This window comes from Lissotriton helveticus, chromosome 11, assembly GCF_964261635.1.
Source record: "Lissotriton helveticus chromosome 11, aLisHel1.1, whole genome shotgun sequence".
Lineage (NCBI taxonomy): Eukaryota > Metazoa > Chordata > Amphibia > Caudata > Salamandridae > Lissotriton > Lissotriton helveticus.
In genome coordinates this window covers 771567785-771585204 of record NC_136072.1, presented here as the reverse complement: position 1 = coordinate 771585204, position 17420 = coordinate 771567785, and positions in this window count along the sequence as shown.

Below are 17420 nucleotides of genomic sequence, written 5' to 3'. Positions count from 1 at the left end.
CTTATTATATGGCAGCGAATGTTGGGTTGCATACCATATTGAGGCTTGATAATTGGTGTAAGATGACCGATGGAAATGAGGAATTGACTTTTCCTAAATATGGAACGTTTAGACTAGAAGTGTTATACCAGTTGAAAGCGGTTATGGCTGCATTGCGACCTTTGCCCAGACCAACACAGTTTGAAGCGCTAAATGCATGGATCAGGGCAGCCCATGACAGGAACAGAGACAGGAGACAGGAGAGAGTAAAACGATCGGTAAGGGCGGTTCAAGAAGCAAGATGGGATGCCATGGAAAAGAGGTGGAGGGTACAGACCATTGCAGTCGATAAGTTGTATCCGTTGCTGGAAAGTGCTGGGGATGGGCAGAAAAAGATCACAGAGGATGAAGACAGTGAGACAGACGACAGCCTAAGAGAGAGGCTGTTGTCAGAAAGGCCACCCCCATACAATCCAGAGCTAGAGGGAACGCAACCATCGAGAAAGCACTGGGAAGCCCCAACAGGGGAAGGCGGAGTTCCAATGGGGAACGGATGGGAAACCCCAGGGGACAAGGTTACCCCAGATAAGGGAGAAAAGGCACCTCCACCCTCACCGGTAGCGAGAGTAGTGGGAAGATTTACAGTACAGAAGGTAAGGGTGGAAGATGGTGTCCATTCTCAGAAACTGCCAGATGCCCTTACAGTACCAGTTACCATAGGTCCCATAGTATCAGTGTACAATCCAGAACAGACACAAAACGAGAGTCCACCCGAGATGGGGAGTGAGAGAAGTGCAGGCCATGGCAGAACTCATGTGACAGATGGGTGGAAAACATTACCTAGACCTGTATCACGGAGCACCCCTTTGGTGGCATCGGCAGACCCTTCGGAAGACAGAGGGGGTTGGAGGGGATCGATGGATCTGAGAGGACCAAGGCCGAAGTCAATGAGAGAATTAAGGCCAGATTTGAGAACTTGGGAAACAGTTGTGGACACCCAGAGCGACAAGTCAAAGAATGTGTTTGGGTCAGGGAACGAAGAGAATAGGATGGTTTCTCACTGCGCAGCTAGCGAAAGCAGACAGGAATGTGAACACGGAGGTATGGGAAGCAGGGGGACGTCCGACCACACCTCTGGAAACAGCAGGCAGGAGTGGGACTGCGAGACCTGTGAGGGTAGAAGGGGTCCTCCTAACACACCTGAAGAGAACAGAAGAGAGAGTCAGAACGGCAGCGGGAGGGACTCTAAGGAAACTTCTAGCCAAGGTACACTAAGAGCGGCAATAAAGGCAAGAAGGTTAGACGTGCTGAGACTAAAGTCGGAAGTAGAGGAAATAGTGGAAGGTACACTGCCGCTAGAAAGAATTGAACTTTACGAACCAGATGAGCTATTGTTCGTGGCAAAGGATGTCACTCGGAAGGCTAGGACGGCTCATGAGAAACTCTCAGAATTAGCGAACAAATATGAGGTAGATTTAACAAAGACAAAAGCTTTACAGGGGGGCCATAGGTTACAGTACTCAGATCAAGACCTGGAAGAAAAGAGGGTGATCGGGTTAAAAACCCATATCAGGGAGCTGATCATGGGAATCCGAACATGGTCCAACTTGGAGAGATTGGAGGAAAGGTGGTCAAAGAAAAAGACTGTTAGGCGGAGTGTTATTGGGACACCCCCGGGAGGAGGGTTGATGCATGCCGAAGCGTACCCCTTGCGGGAGGTGGCCCATGGGGGATATGTACATGTACCCTGGAGCAGGGGAGATCTGGCTGCCTTTACTAACACTTTCCCAAAGTTGCGAGAGAGCCCAGTGGAATGGTACAAGCAGGTAGAAAGGTTCGTTAAAATCTCAAAGGTGCTGTGGATTGATTTAAACACACTGTTTGACATCGTAGTCCCAAGTGATTTGGGGATAGCGTGCAAAGTCAGTGTCGAATGGCCCACAGCAGAGCCCGAGCGAGATACAGCCACGAATGGGCCGTCACCTAGGGTAATGGCAAAATACGAACAGGCGATCACGTGGCTGAAGACTAAGGTACCACCACAGGACATAGACTGGGTAAAGATAGATCGGACTAGGCAGGAACCAAAAGAGACGGTGCATGAATACTACGAGAGGCTATTGCTGATTTTCAAGCAGTACAGCGGATTAGATGTGATGGATCCGAAGGATATGGGACAGTTCGTATCCAAGTTCGTGCTGGGATTGAGGCCTGATATCTGCCTCATGATACAGCAACATTTGATCTGTTGGCAAAACAAGCCCTTAGATGAGATTCTGAGGTATGCGAGGTACTGCAGTGATGAGATAGACTCGAAGACAAAGAAGCTTAAGGATAAACTGATGTTAGTCCAGATGCAAGCGGGAGGACAGGGCCAGTCAGGCAATGGCACCATGAGCAGGAAGACAGGGGGACAGAAAAAAAACAACGAAGAAGGTCCGAGACCTAGAATAGACATAGCGACTCTGAAAAAGACGACCAAGTGCCACCAGTGTCATGAGGTCGGGCATTGGAGACGCGAGTGCCCCCATAATCCGGACAATCAGGTGCAAGAGGAGGAGGAGGAGGAAGTTGAAGCCCCTCCGATTCGGAAGGTGACAGTGACTAAGCCCCAAATGACAAAAGGGGGGACATCGGCCCCTAGGGCTCCGGTTCCTCAACTACCTAAGATTTCAGGAGGGAACAAGGTATACAGGCAGATGCCCTTCATAGTCGAGGGAGATGAGCACTATTTCTTTGATCCAGTGTCAGGGCGGTGCCTGAATGGGGAGGAAGACTGCACCCTTGGAGCAGTGCTGGAGGTAGATCAGAGGGGACCCTTTGTAGAAGCTGACGTAGACGGGCACCCTACTACTTTCTTGGTCGACACTGGTGCTTCCAGATCTAGTGTGCGGTCTGCGGTAGTCCCAAACTTGCCCCTTTCAGGACAGACTATACAAGTGGTAGGAGTAGCGAACAGAAGGATGACGAATCCCCTGACCGAGCCAGTCCCGGTAAAGATAGGAAGTTTCAGAGATAGACACCAATTTGTAGTGTGCGATTCCAGTCCTGTATGTTTACTAGGAAGAGATCTTTTGTGTAAACTCAATTGCACCATCTATTGTACCCCCAAGGGAGTAGAATTGCAGACTAATGATGAGGATGCTGATTTTAAGGTTGCAAACACGCACATGTGCATTGAATTGTACCCTGCCATAACTGTGGAAGAACTTCCCTGGGATTTGAGAGATTCAGTCTCACCGGAGGTGTGGGACTTTACGGGGGAGGAGATAGGACTGATCAAAGGAGTAGAGCCTGTTAGAATCCAAGTGAAACAGAATACTGACTTTCCTAGAACACCACAGTACAAGCTGACTCCAGAGACATTGGAAGGAATAAAACCTGTGATTGAGTCCATGATTAGACAAGGGATTCTGAAGGAGGTTATGGGCAGTCCCTGTAACTCTCCGATAATGGGCTTGCAGAAGCCAAGTGGGAAGTTCAGGATAGTGCAGGACTTACGAAAAATTAACAACATAGTCGTCCCATGTTGTCCAGTGGTACCGAATCCATCAGTAATGCTGTTTCAGATACCGTTCCAAGCTGAGTGGTTTTCTGTGATTGATTTGTGTCAAGCTTTCTTTTCCATCCCACTGCATGAAGAAAGCCAATTTCTTTTTGCGTTCAAAATAGAGAGTCGCGTACTAACATGGTGCTGTATCCCTCAAGGGTATACAGAGAGCCCATCGATCTTTAATCAGTTGCTGAAGAGGAATCTGGAGAGTCTGGTACTGCCCCAGAACTCAGTTCTTGTACAGTACATAGACGACCTCCTTGTTGCGTCAGATACCGAAGATGCTTGTAGGATTGACACCATCGCCTTGCTGAACCATTTGGGAGAGCATGGACACAAGGTATCACCTAACAAGTTACAGTACTGCCTGCAAGAAGTGCAGTATCTGGGTCACAGAATAGAGCAGGGAAAGAGGAAGGTGTCTCCTGACAGAATTGAAACGATCATGAGAATGACTGTGCCCTCGACCCAGAGAGAGGTTAGAATGTTCCTGGGCATGGTTGGCTACTGCCGACAATGGATGGCAAACTTTTCCCTGAAAGCGAAACCCTTGCAGAAACTGACGCACAAGGACGTGGTTGATCCGGTACCATGGGACACAGATTGTATGATGGCTTTTCTTGAGCTGAGAGAGGACTTGTGTCGTGCTCCGGCTCTAGGGATGCCAGATTACCATAAATCATTTGCATTATTCTGCTGCGAGAGGGAAGGATGTGCTTTAGCTGTTCTAGTGCAAGATCATGGAGGAGTCCGTAGACCAGTTGCCTACTTTTCGGCTACCTTAGACCCAGTATCCGCAGCGTTGCCCGGATGTCTCAAATCCGTTGCTGCAACAGGTGTCAGCATTGAAAGATGTGAAAGCATAGTGATGGGATATCCACTGACAGTGCATGTACCTCATTCTGTGGAATTGTTGATGAACAGGACCAGGACGCAGCACTTGACCAACAATAGGCTCACACGCTACGAGCAGGTTATACTTGCTGCGGAGAATGTGACCCTCAGGAGGTGCTCTGTCTTGAATCCTGCCACTTTGTTGCCATTACCAAATGATATAGATGATGATTGGGAAGACCATGATTGTCTTGATGTAACTGAACTATGCACCAAATCTAGGCCGGATATTGTTGATGTGCCATTAACAGACCCCGATGAAATTTATTTTGTCGACGGCTAATGCATAAGAGACAATACTGGTCAGTTGAGAGCAGCATTTGCTGTCTGCACTATTTCTGGAATAATTGAAGCAGCCTGCCTGGAAGGAGTACACTCCGCACAGGTGGCTGAGATCATTGCGTTGACGCGTGCCTGTCTGGCAGCCAACGGAATTCGGATTACCATCTTCACCGACAGCCAATATGGATTTGGGGTGGTTCATGACTTCGGTCAGTTGTGGTCCCAGCGGGGTTACATGACGTCATCGGGCTCCCCAATCAGGAATGGCGAATTTGTCAGGTTATTGCTGGAGGCCTTGCAAGGTCCTGCCGCATTAGCAGTGGTAAAATGTACAGCTCACACAAGAGGCACGGACTTCGTGACAATGGGGAATCGTTATGCTGATGAAGTTGCACGCTATTGTGCAGAGCAGGGATACTCCTTTACTGAACAACACATTGAGGGACCTAGGGAAAGAACTGAACTAAGCATGATGCTTGAGGTGGCAGATACCTGGGAAGAGTTGAGAGACATGCAAGGTCAGACGTCAGATTATGAGAAAAAGGTGTGGGAATCGGCTGGTTGTGTCAAGGGAGATTTGGACATGTGGGTTTCAGCTGATGGAAGAGCTGTGTTGCCGAATGAGCTGGTGAGTGCGATGGCACGACAGATACATGGTCCTGTGCATCTGGGAAGGGATGCGATGTTGCGTGTGTTCAGACAGACATGGTACAACCCTAAGTTTAGACAGGCTGCGGAAGCAGTATGTCAGAGATGCGTAACGTGTCAACAGATAAATGTTGGGAAAAGGACACCAGTTACACTGAGTCACATTGGAAGGTCCGGCGGACCTTTTTACAGGATGCAGATAGACTTCATTGAAATGCCAAAGTGTAACAGCCTTAGGTATGTCTTGGTGATTGTGTGTGTGTTCTCCAGATGGGTTGAGGCATATCCCACTCGTAGGTGCGATACACTCACGGTAGCTAAACTGTTGTTGAGGGAATTGGTGCCACGATTCGGGGTTCCGACCTCTCTGGAATCGGACAGAAGAAAACATTTTAATAGCGAAATTGTGAAGATGCTCTGCTCTGCTCTGAACATCGATCAAAGACTGCATTGTAGCTACCGTCCAGAGGCTTCTGGCATGGTAGAGCAGATCAATGGTACCCTAAAAGCCCGAATGGCAAAGGTGTGCTCATCCACGTCCCTGAAGTGGCCCGATGCCCTGCCGTTGGTACTAATGAGTATGCGTAGTACCCCGGATAGGAGGACAGGGCTCTCTCCTCATGAGATCCTAATTGAAAGGGCTATGAGACTGCCATCTATTCCTACAACTGCTTTGCTGAATATCACAGATGACCTGATTCTTGATTATTGCAGGGGACTATCTGATGTCATCCGTTCTGTGTCCCTTCAGGTGCAGGCTGCTGAGGTTCCGGCCGCTAGTGACCTCTGTCACGATCTGTGCCCGGGAGATTGGGTGTTCGTCAGGAAGCACGTGAGGAAGAGCTGCCTGGATGTACGTTGGAGTGGACCGTTCCAGGTGATACTTGTTACCACTACTGCTGTGAAGTGTGGCGGATTGCCGAATTGGGTTCACGCATCTCACACCCGACGAGCTCCAGCACCTGAAGAAGGAACAGCTCCTCTCGTGGATGAAAACAATAACGAAGAAGAGGATCCGAAAGAGGGAACAAGTCAAGCTGTGGGGGTGCCAGTAGAAGTTGGGAACTCCCCTGATCAAGCTGTGTATGATCACGACGACAGTGATACTGAATCCGCCCCAGAAGACGGAAGCGGCGGAGAAGGTGATCAGAGTACAGGAGAATCGGATGGGGAGGACGAACAGGGAGTGCAAACAAGAGGCCGCTTGCCCCTGTGTCCGAAGAGTCTGATTTGGAGGGGGAAAACGAAGGAGCTGCGCAGAGTGGACCGAGAAGGTCAAGGAGAGTGCGAGTACCTTGCCAAAGATATGCCACTCCAGAGTGGACCTATCCTTTCACAAATGTTAGGATTGCCAATGCCAGGGGTCCTGAGGACCGGGAGGGTGAGATCAGTGGAAGTGACCAGCACAATACCCAATGTTAAGCTGCGAGTGGTGCTGTTGATACCTGGACTTGAGATTGAAGGTATCCTGACACTCACCATTCCTAATCCCCCTCTCCTAAGCAAGATACATGATTTACTCCTGGAAAGACTGGTTTTCCCTACCTTTGTTCCGGACATGCCAGCCTATGATGTAGTTGTGCTTCGCATGGAACTTTTGGATTATGTGTTGCAGGCAATCGGATCAAGTATAATCATAGACTATTAAGAGCCGTGAACTGAACTTTGAACTTTTGAATTTGATTGACTTTGTGCTTTGCTTTGAAAAGACTTTGAAAGGAACTTTGAAAAAAAATTGTTGTGAATAGCTGTGAAAACTAACCTAGAGCCGAGTGGAAGAAGAAGGAATTTAGGGACTTTCCATAGAGGACGGAGAAGGGTTAGGGCTGTCTGAAAAGAAGAACTGAAACAAGAACTTCTGTTGCCAGGTGTGGTTCAAGAAACTCAAGTAACAAAGAAAAGACTTTGGGTGCTTTCCGAGAACGAACTGCTTGAGCCGAGACCATGGCGCCTGGAAACCCGAATCGTAGAGCCAAGTGCATAGTAGGCACCCTCTTAGCAGGAGTGATTCTCCTTATAGTTATAGTAGTTTCAGTTTCCTATTTTTCACCACATGAACCATTAGAGAAGGCTGAGGGGACACAGGCACCTGACACCCCTAGTCAGAAGGAAGAAAGAGAAAGAAGAGAAAAGGCTTTACTGGCTGCAGAAAGTCGTAGGTTACATACAGATCTGTCTAAAGGAAATTTTGGGCAGAACGCATATGCAAAGCTGCTGTATGGATACATTGATGCAATGGATGCGAAAGACTGTTACGTGTGTATGCAATTGCCAGCTTCAGTAGATGAGGGTATTAGATACCATCACCTTCAACTAACATATGGAATTTCATGTAGTTTGTTGATTAGCATATTGTATGGTAGAAATCATTTTGAATATTATTTTTCAAATTATGATGCTGTGTTACCAGAAGTCCCAAATTATAAGCACTTGAATAAGTGGGACTATTATAAATCAGAAGACAGACTGGGATATTTTTTCATTCCCACACAAGAGCTAGACACCCCGTACGCACACCGACACAATTTGACTTGTTCATTGTCAGAGGTGGAAAAGAAGTTCATTGAGCAGGTAGAAGACAGGTACACGAAGCAAAAACAGTTGCGAGATTCAGGACAAGGAAAGGTAGACTGGACCGAAGAAGAGAAGAAACACAAGTCAAGGGGGAGTTATGGTCCAATAGCTCTAGATGAGATACAGAAAGGGAAGCTGTGCCTGCACAGACCACAGACTTATTATGAGAATGTGTATGTAGGTCATACCACGTGTGAACACACCTTCACATTAGAGTACTACACCAAGGACTTCTTGAAGAGTGTGGTGCAGGTGATCCCTACTGTGTATTTTGTCTGTGGAAAGAATGCGTACGTGAGATTGCCAGAGAAGTGGTATGGAACGTGTTACCTAGCAATTATCTTTCCCAAGATTTACCACACTGAGGATTTTGCTCTCTTGGAGGGAGGGTCCCAGAGGAGGGTAAAGCGGGGAGAGAATACTGGAGCAATTATTGGAGATGTGTTTGGAGCAGCGATACCTATGTTGGGAGTCATTTTGAATGACATCAAGATAAGGCGGTTAGCAACTGTGGTGGATGAACTGTCAATGAATACAGCCAAGTCATTAGTGTTGGTCGAGGGTGAGATGTTGTCGATAAGGACAATGGTTTTACAGAACCGTCTTGCCCTAGACGTCATCCTAGCAAAAGAGGGCGGAGTCTGTAAACGTTTGAAGATTCAGGAATGTTGCACTTATATACCAGACAACTCTAAGGATCTGGAGACATATATAAGCAACATTACTGCAATCCACTATGAGATTGAGGATTTGACCCAAGAGAACGCATGGGAGACCGTTGGCAAGGGATTTGGGAAGGTTGGAAACTGGTTTGCCAACCTAGGAAAGGGTTTTCTTGGATTTGTACTGAAACCCCTTATCATAGCAGTGGCATGTGTGATTGCCTTGTGGGGTTTAGTGAGGCTGTGCAAGTGGTACAAGGCTAACAGATTGGCGAGATCAATGAGAGTGCAAGAGATGCGAATTGAAAGATTGCAAGACAATCAGTACCGCAGTTTGAGAGCATTGGAGATGCTCAAAAGAGGGAAAATGGCCACAAGCACTGTTTAGATCAGTTCTTACCCTGAGGATGATGTGAGGGTGGTGATGACACGGGTCATCAAAGGGGGGAACTGAGAGAGCGCCATTTGTAGTGGAATTTGTAGGGGTGCAGCATATGTACAAGTAGTTAGCACCCGCCTATATAGAGGCCTGTTAATCATGTTTAGATGCAATGTATGAGAGAGTACTATAGTAAATTGGTATCAGAAAATGTGCAGAGCCAACGTTACAAGGTGCAATCCATGCTTGCCGAAAACAGATGCTTTTAAAATGAAACCTTTTTCCTTTTGCAACGTATGTTTAACAATGCAATTGAATTTTTAGATCTGCTTTATTTGAAATGTAATAGTCTACACATATATGATATTTTGCTTAAAGTAGAAAAGGCTTTTGCAGTTTAAGGTTGGAAGCCTAGTGAACAGAAGAAGGAATGCTAAAATAAAGCGTTGGGCCTATAATTGAAGCAGAGGCCTAGTTCAGCGAAATTGGTGCAGGCCAGGTAGAAAATGTCTTGTTTAAACATTTAACTGTAGAAATGATTTATAGAATAACCTTTTATAAAATGTTGCAATATCCGTAGTGTGGTTCTGAAAAATCTGGATTCATATAATAGTACTGGACTCGAGAATAAAAACTTCGTCGAAACAGGACGAATTTGGTATCAAAAGACCGAGAATGACGAGTACATCAAGTACATGTATTTTCGGCGTATTCGAGTGACGATTTCACCTCGAAATCGTCATTTACCTTCTAAACCCTTAGCTGCATGTTGCCCTTTACATAGGCCTTAATCCAGTTGAATTTGATTCCACAAGGACACATACTCCTTAATCGACTTCTCTCTGACCCCAGTACAAGTTAGAACCATTGCCCCAGGCCGAACTCGTTAGGTCAGTTCCCTCCCAGTGGCCGAGCAAGATAGCATCTAGGCTCAACCAGCCATAAAACCATTTCAGCGCGCACACCTGCCATATCTCGCTCACATCTTTCTCCACTCCTTTTCCTCACTTGCTTTATGATGGGGAGGTGACCATTTTTATTAGGGGTCCAGCGATATCTGATGAAATGTTGGGCCTTGCCGGATGATTTGTTATGGGCCGCACGACGTGAAATATGTACATGTCATCATGACTCTGCTTTTCTTTTGTAATCAGTAACCATAAATGAAATACCACGAATCCAAGGAATGTTTTGCCCAAGGCTGAATATTGTGTATAAGAAGAGAAGCCTAACTTCGTGAAAGTGTGCAGTCTCCTGAATATACTGGCATTTGTACTTCTAGGACCCTGTCACCTTGGTTGCAGCCAATAAACTAATCTTTGACTTCACCTGGAAGACTCTGAAGTTTCTGTAGGTCTGACTCAGGAGAACCCGAGGTCTCTGGGTGTTGATCCCCTGGCACCGCTGGGTTACCAGTTCTGTAGGTTCTGTACCGGTTCTTAAAAACCCCGTACCTCATTTGGCGCCCAACGTGGGGCGATTCCAGTGGTACCAATCAGCCTGAAGATCGTGAGGAGCTTCGTGTGAAAATTCCGGAGGAGGGCCCACCACCTCATCGACCCCTGCATGTCGACGTGGTCCGAAGGTCTTTACTGCGAGGTTCCCCGCTTCCCGACGGCTACAAGGACTGCTGCCCTGGCTATCGCCCTGATGTTGGACCCTTGAAGTTTTCGGTAGAGCGAAACGCTGAGACGAGTCTTCTGGTGAAGCCATCGATATTTTTCAGTTAAGTATAAGTGGAGCGTCTCCCAGTCCTTAGTTGGACTTACTTTGTGGTATCTTGGAGATACATAAGGTTTTTAGTGGTTCTTGCAAGCACCATAACCGAAGGACTCGTGTATTCACGAGAAATATCGTAATCGATAAATCCTTTGAAGTTTTGGAACTAAACTAGAGAGCGAGGATGCCTAGTCTTAGACTCGGGAATTGGTTTTGTCTTGGTAGTAATAATAGGGACTCCCGATTGGAGGACTCATGTCCGGTTCCTCCAGTTGGAACTCCGACTTACGAGCTATACGTTAAACATGGGGTAGGCCCCATCGTTTACAACGAGGTATGGATTAAATACACTAGGAAAGACGGTGTTTTAAAATGGCCCCAATATGGTAGCTTTGATTCTGAAATCTTAGACAACCTTGAAGTTAAACTCTTCAAAAAGAAAGCCCGGCCGGCGATGTTTGAATCTTTCCGCTTATGGCGCAAAGAAGCCAAACAAAAAGAAATTAAATTAGCTAAGAAAAATAAGAGAGAAGGGGGACTTTCAGTAATGCAAGCTGCCGTGCAGTTTAAAGATAATGAGGAAGAGCAGATAAATGAGCAGTTGCACAGGCAACGTAAAATGGCAATAGATAAGTGTTATCCAGTTTTGCCGTCTCTTCAGCAAGGGACAGCAAAAGAGCGTGAAAAAGACCAATTAATGTCGCAATTATGAACTTCGCCACCCCCCTATGCGCAGAATGCTACAGCACCCCCGCAACCTTTAGTTGCACAAGCTGCGCCTCCGGCTCTTCCACAGCACCCACCAGCTGTTCTTCAGCTGGCTCCTACTTCTTCGGTGCAGCCTCCTCCAGGCCCACCGATCACTTCTGTTTCACCTGTGTTTTCTACGATTTTGCCTACAGTGCTTTCTACATCTCCTAATGTCCCCTCTATGATTTTGCCTAGTACCACATCTATTATTCCTCATACCTCATCTGCCATCTCTACCCCCGCCTTATCTCACCCCGTTTTTCATCTGTTTTTCCTTCAGTTTCACCTTCCCTTCGGCAGAAAATGGCCAGCACTGTTACTAATCTTCTTTTACCCCTTTTTGGGTCGCCTGCTACGACCCCTAACATAAGTAGAAGACAGTTGCGAAGTCAACTGCCTGATTATCAAGAGAGAGATTCCCTGAATGGTTTAGCTCGGAAATGGGTCATGGACACTGCAAAATATGATTTACAGTCTGTCATGGAAGTCTTCCATCAATGGGAAGCAGCGACACAGAGATATGTGTTCGAACAAATGTGTGTCTTTCTTGGCGAGGATTTAGAAGACAATGATCAAGAATGCATCCCGCTAGAGATGTGTCGTGTACGATTTAAGTTTGGAGAGGGTATGATTGTAGGTCCCGATGTGGAAAAGGCAGTTGAAATGCTATTATCATATCGAAGTAAGGGAAGCAGTTCTGGGTCACCATCGGAATCTAGTGCATCTAGTAGGAAAAAGGCACGACAATACCCTATGAGAGAAGTTCCCCCACAATGGAGAGAGGGTGACGCGACAGCTGTCCCACCTGTCCTGCCCCACTTTCACCGCGTATGGGTACATGTTCCATGGAAGCGAGCTGAAGTTTTAGCACTCAAACAAACACTACCAGATCCGCGTAAAAATCCTGCAGGGTACTATAAAGAATTGTCGCAAACTGCTGGGTCATGTATAATGAATTTGGCCGATATCGATATGTTATTCGGGAACGTTGTTCCACAGCCTTTATGGGGAAAAATTCGTCATGTAGATCATGACCAGGAACTAGGTGACACGTGGGCTAATATTACTGCTGCAGATGCACGACAAGTTGGTGGTGCCAAGCCTGAGCCTCTGATAGCGGAACTACCTGGTAGAATAGTAGATTACATGAAAACGATAATGCCTGCAATACGCGTAAATTGGGATAAGTTATCTGCATGCAAGCAAAAGAAAGAAGAAACTGTGTCAGACTTCTTCACCAGATTTGAAGAAACATTCGTTGACCACAGCGGTCAAGATATGACCACAGAAGGTGGTCAGAGATTGTTTGTCGATAAATTTGTGCACAATCTGCTTCCAGACTTGTGTAGGAAATTAAAAGATTCGGAAAGTTCTTGGGCAGTCTCATCTTCAGCCCAGATATTAGCTACCGCACAGTACTACGAGAATAGAGACAAAGATGAGAAAGATAAAGTAGAGAAGAAAACTAGAGAACTCAAAACGAAGGTTTTGCTACAGCAAGCCTATCCGCCATGTGGTGGTGGTAATAAAAATAATAATGGTCCGAATCACTACCAGAACACTTTTCAGCAGCCTCAGAGAAACTTGCAGAGATTCGATTACAATCAAAACCGCGTAGGTCCCAACCAGTGTTTATACTGCAAACAAGAGGGTCATTACAAATATGACTGTCCTGCCCTACCACAACGTGCAAATGGAATTTCTGGCGTAAGAGGTTGTGGTAGTCAGCAAGCGCCTAGAGGTAGAGGACGTGGAAACGCCCCTCAGGACGCACGTCCCCTTCCACCACAAAACTCTATGAACACGTTTGACCAGCAAAATAACGTATCTGACAGGACAGCTCAATACTACGTTGATGAGTATTACACAGAAAATGAGCAGTGGGAGAATAATGATTGCTAGGACAGCCTTAGACAAGGAGAGGGAGTTGTTTCAGTTCCAGTAGATCAGAGTGGACCTTACGTTGAGGTGATTACATCGGGTGTGTCAGAACCTTTTCTGTTGGATACTGGTGCTACAAAGAGTTCTATTATGCACTCCAAACTCCCTGGCGCACCTTTGTCTGGCGAAATGAACGTTTCCGTAGGTTTTTCTGGCGCCCCGGTTAGAAATACGATTTCTGACCCTTTATCTCTTTCTGTTGGTCCTTGTGAATTCGAAGCACCCCTTATTTTGACAACAGGTTTTGGTGAAAATTTGCTAGGATTAGATTTGCTAAAAAGATTGTATGCGACCTTGTACTGTTCTCCCTCAGGAGTACAACTGACTTTAGGTAAGAAAGTGGTTTCTCCCATGTATTTGTCGAGAAATGCACTTCCAGCAGAATTGGCACTTCTACCAGATATTCTTTGGGCTACTGGTCCGAATGATGTAGGTCTTTTAGAAATTCCACCGTATGTTGTAACATTGAAGCCGAATGTCAAAATGCCACGAATTCCCCAATACAGAATATCCAATGAGGGCGAAAAAGCTTTGCTAGCGATTGTTTACGAGTTGATTGAAAAAGACGTAATTGAAGAAACACGAGGCAATGTTTGCAATAGTCCTGTTCTGCCTGTTTTAAAACGAACTGACCCTTCTCAGCCACCTGTGTATAGATTTGTGATTGATCTTAGGGAAGTAAATAAGATAGTGGTGCCACAATTCCCAGTTGTCCCCGACATTACCACATTATTGACTATGATTCCAGCCTCTGCATCCTGGTTTTCGGTGATTGACCTGAAGAATGCTTTCTTCAGTATCCCGATTGCTGAGGAAAGCAGGGATATTTTTTCCTTCAGTTTAGGTGGTCGCAGCTTCCGCTTTAAACGCGCTCCTCAAGGCTACTGTGAAAGCCCCATAATATATAGTCAAGCTCTGAAAAGTCAGCTTGACGCAATGGTTTTGCCCAAAGGTTCCACTCTCGTACAGTACGTGGACGATTTGCTCATCGCTGCGGATACTGAGAAAATTTGTAAAATGGCCACGTTGACATTACTGCGTCTTCTATGTGATCTGCACCACAAGGTGTCACTTTCCAAGCTCCAATATTGCCGACAAGAAGTGACCTACTTAGGTCATCTCTTATCGAAGGAGGGAAGGAAACTGACCCCAGAAAGAATTCAGGCAATAGCTAAATTGGATGTGCCAAGAACGCAGAGAGAAGTACGCGCTTTCTTGGGCATTACATCGTACTGTAGACAGTGGATTCCAAATTTTTCATTATTAGCCAAACCCTTATTGGCACTAACGTGTACAAATACACCCAATCCCATTCCTTGGTCGGAAGAATGTCAGAAAAGTTTTTTCGAATTACGCACAGCATTATGTTCGGCCCCTGTGTTAGGTAACCCCAACTACAGTAAGCCTTTCACATTATATGTCCACGAGAAGGAGGGCTGTGCATTGTCTGTACTGACTCAGTTATACGGAGATAGACAGCGGCCATGCGCCTATTTTTCGTCAACTTTGGATCCGGTAGCACGAGCATTGCCAAGTTGTTTAAGGGCCACAGCAGCAGCAGCTGTTTCTATTCGACAGTCTGCAGGTCTAGTAATGAATAATACACTAATCGTGATGGTCCCGCATGCAGTAGACACGTTGTTAAATAGGACCAAGACACAGCACTTAACTAGTGCTCGACTGTCCAGTTATGAATTGACACTACTAGCAAGCCATGTGCACATAAGAAGGTGCAGTACCTTGAACATAGCCACATTGTTACCAATTGCTGAGGAATCGGATGCTTCAGAACAGCACGATTGTTTCCTCAGAACAGAGGAAGAGACGAAAGGGAGAGTTGATTTATTCGACACTCCTCTTGCTGAATGTGATGGTACATTATGGGTGGATGGTTCATGCTTTAAACTCCCAAATGGTAACGTGACTACAGCATATGCTGTCACAACTTTGCACACAATCGTTGAAACTGCGCGAATACCACATGGTTCAGCTCAAGCCGCTGAACTCGTGGCACTGACGAGAGCATGTGTGTTATCCAAAGGAATGAAAGTGACTGTCTATACCGACAGCCAGTATGCTTTTGGAGTGGCTCACAGTTTTGGACGATTGTGGAGAGAACGTGGGTTCCTGACTTCGCATGGAGCTAAGATTCAGCATGGTCAGTTGGTGAATGAGCTTCTTGAATCACTGACGTTGCCCCTGAAAGTAGCGATCGTGAAATGTAGTGCACACAAGAAAGTGACTGATGATGTTGGTCGTGGAAATGCATTTGCTGATGAAACTGCTAAGGAAACTGCAAAGAATATGATGAGCCGAATGTATGTTGCGAGCCCAGAAAGATGGACGGGTGATGTTGGAATATGTGAAGACACGATAGAAAGTGTGAAGTCCATCCAAGCTGAGGCCACGGAGAAAGAGTTAAGCATGTGGAGAGAAAGTACAGGGAGAATGGATGCAAATGGTTGTTGGATTGAATCGACAAAGCAACAGAGATGGTTGTTACCCGATGCATATGTGCCTGCAGTGGTTACAATGGCTCATGGGATGGCCCATATCAGCGCGAAAGGGATTTGCGAGTTGTTGGCCCCAGTGTGGAAGAATTCAGGGATTCCCAAGTGTGCAGAGAATGTTGTCAAGAATTGCATGGTATGTCTGAAGCACAATCCTGGTAGGGGAACCCCAACTCCAGCTGGTCATTTTGCACCTCCTACGTATCCGTTCGAGGTTTTGCAGCTAGATTTCATACACATGGAGAGGTGCAACAACTTAAAATATGTGCTTGTGGTTGTTTGTGCCTTCTCAAGATGGGTAGAAGCCTATCCCCTAAGGGACAATACTGCCTTGTCCACAGCGAAAGCCCTTGTGAAAGAGTTCTTCCCCAGGTTCGGAATGCCTAGAATGGTCTGGTCTGACAACGGAAGTGAATTTGTGGATTGTGTGATGAAAAGAGTGTGTGAAGGGCTAGGCATTAGGCAGAAGTTCCACGCTGCAAATCACCCCCAATCAGCTGGATTGGTGGAATGTTACAATGGCACGCTTAAACTTAAATTGGCCAAAATCCAAGCGAGCACAGGTCTTAAATGGCCTGACGCTCTACCCTTAGCACTCCTATCCACCCGAATGACTGTGCATTCGCGAATGAAACTCAGCCCCTATGAAATAATCTTTGGTCGGCCAGCCAACATATGGGGAGTGCCTAGGCCCACGAAGTTTAGCGAGCTGCAACACCCCATTTTGCTTGACTATTTGTATGAATTGACGGCTAAATTGCGTGTTTTATATCAACAGGTCCACAACACCTTGCCTCCGGTCTCTGAGACACCGGGTCACTCCATTGACCCCGGTTCCTGGGTGCTTGTCCGCAATTTCCAAAGAACAAGAAACGACCAGCCCAGATGGACCTGGCCTCACCTCGTCCTCCTGTCTACAAGGTCGACTGTTAGGGTGGAGGGGAAGGCCAATTGGGTCCACGGGATCCATTGTAAGAAAATACCCTTCCCTCTGCCACATGACCAATGGGTCCGAAAAGGAGGCACTGACTCAGAGCGCACAACTGATGAACGTGTGAAAGAAGCCAATCCTGATTGCGAAAGTGGGAAAATTTTTTCAGAAACTGCGCCACCACCAGAACAATTGAACTCTGTGGAACCTGAGCTACTATTTCTGGACCAGACAGTACCCGGGAAAAGACACTACCATTTGCGACCAAGAAAAACAGACTGAAGTAAAAGTGATTTATTTTATGATCCGAGAGAAAAAGTTGTGGACTAATAAAAATGTGTGTTTTTTCCCCCAAAATCCTATTTTTGAAAGTGCAGATTCTCCCATCTAGGTAACTTGCTTATTTTTGTTTTTTTCGAACCGCCATCCGGGTTCCGCTGCTAGGGTCGCGGTTTTGGGTGCAGCTGACGACGATAGGTCGCTGGTTCCAGTTGGTCCAAGGGAGCTACCCTAGACTGACGGAAGCATCCTTTAGCAGAAACAACCTACCGCCGCGGGCAGCACCTTAGAGAGGATGGAGTTTCCTGATGTGGAGAGA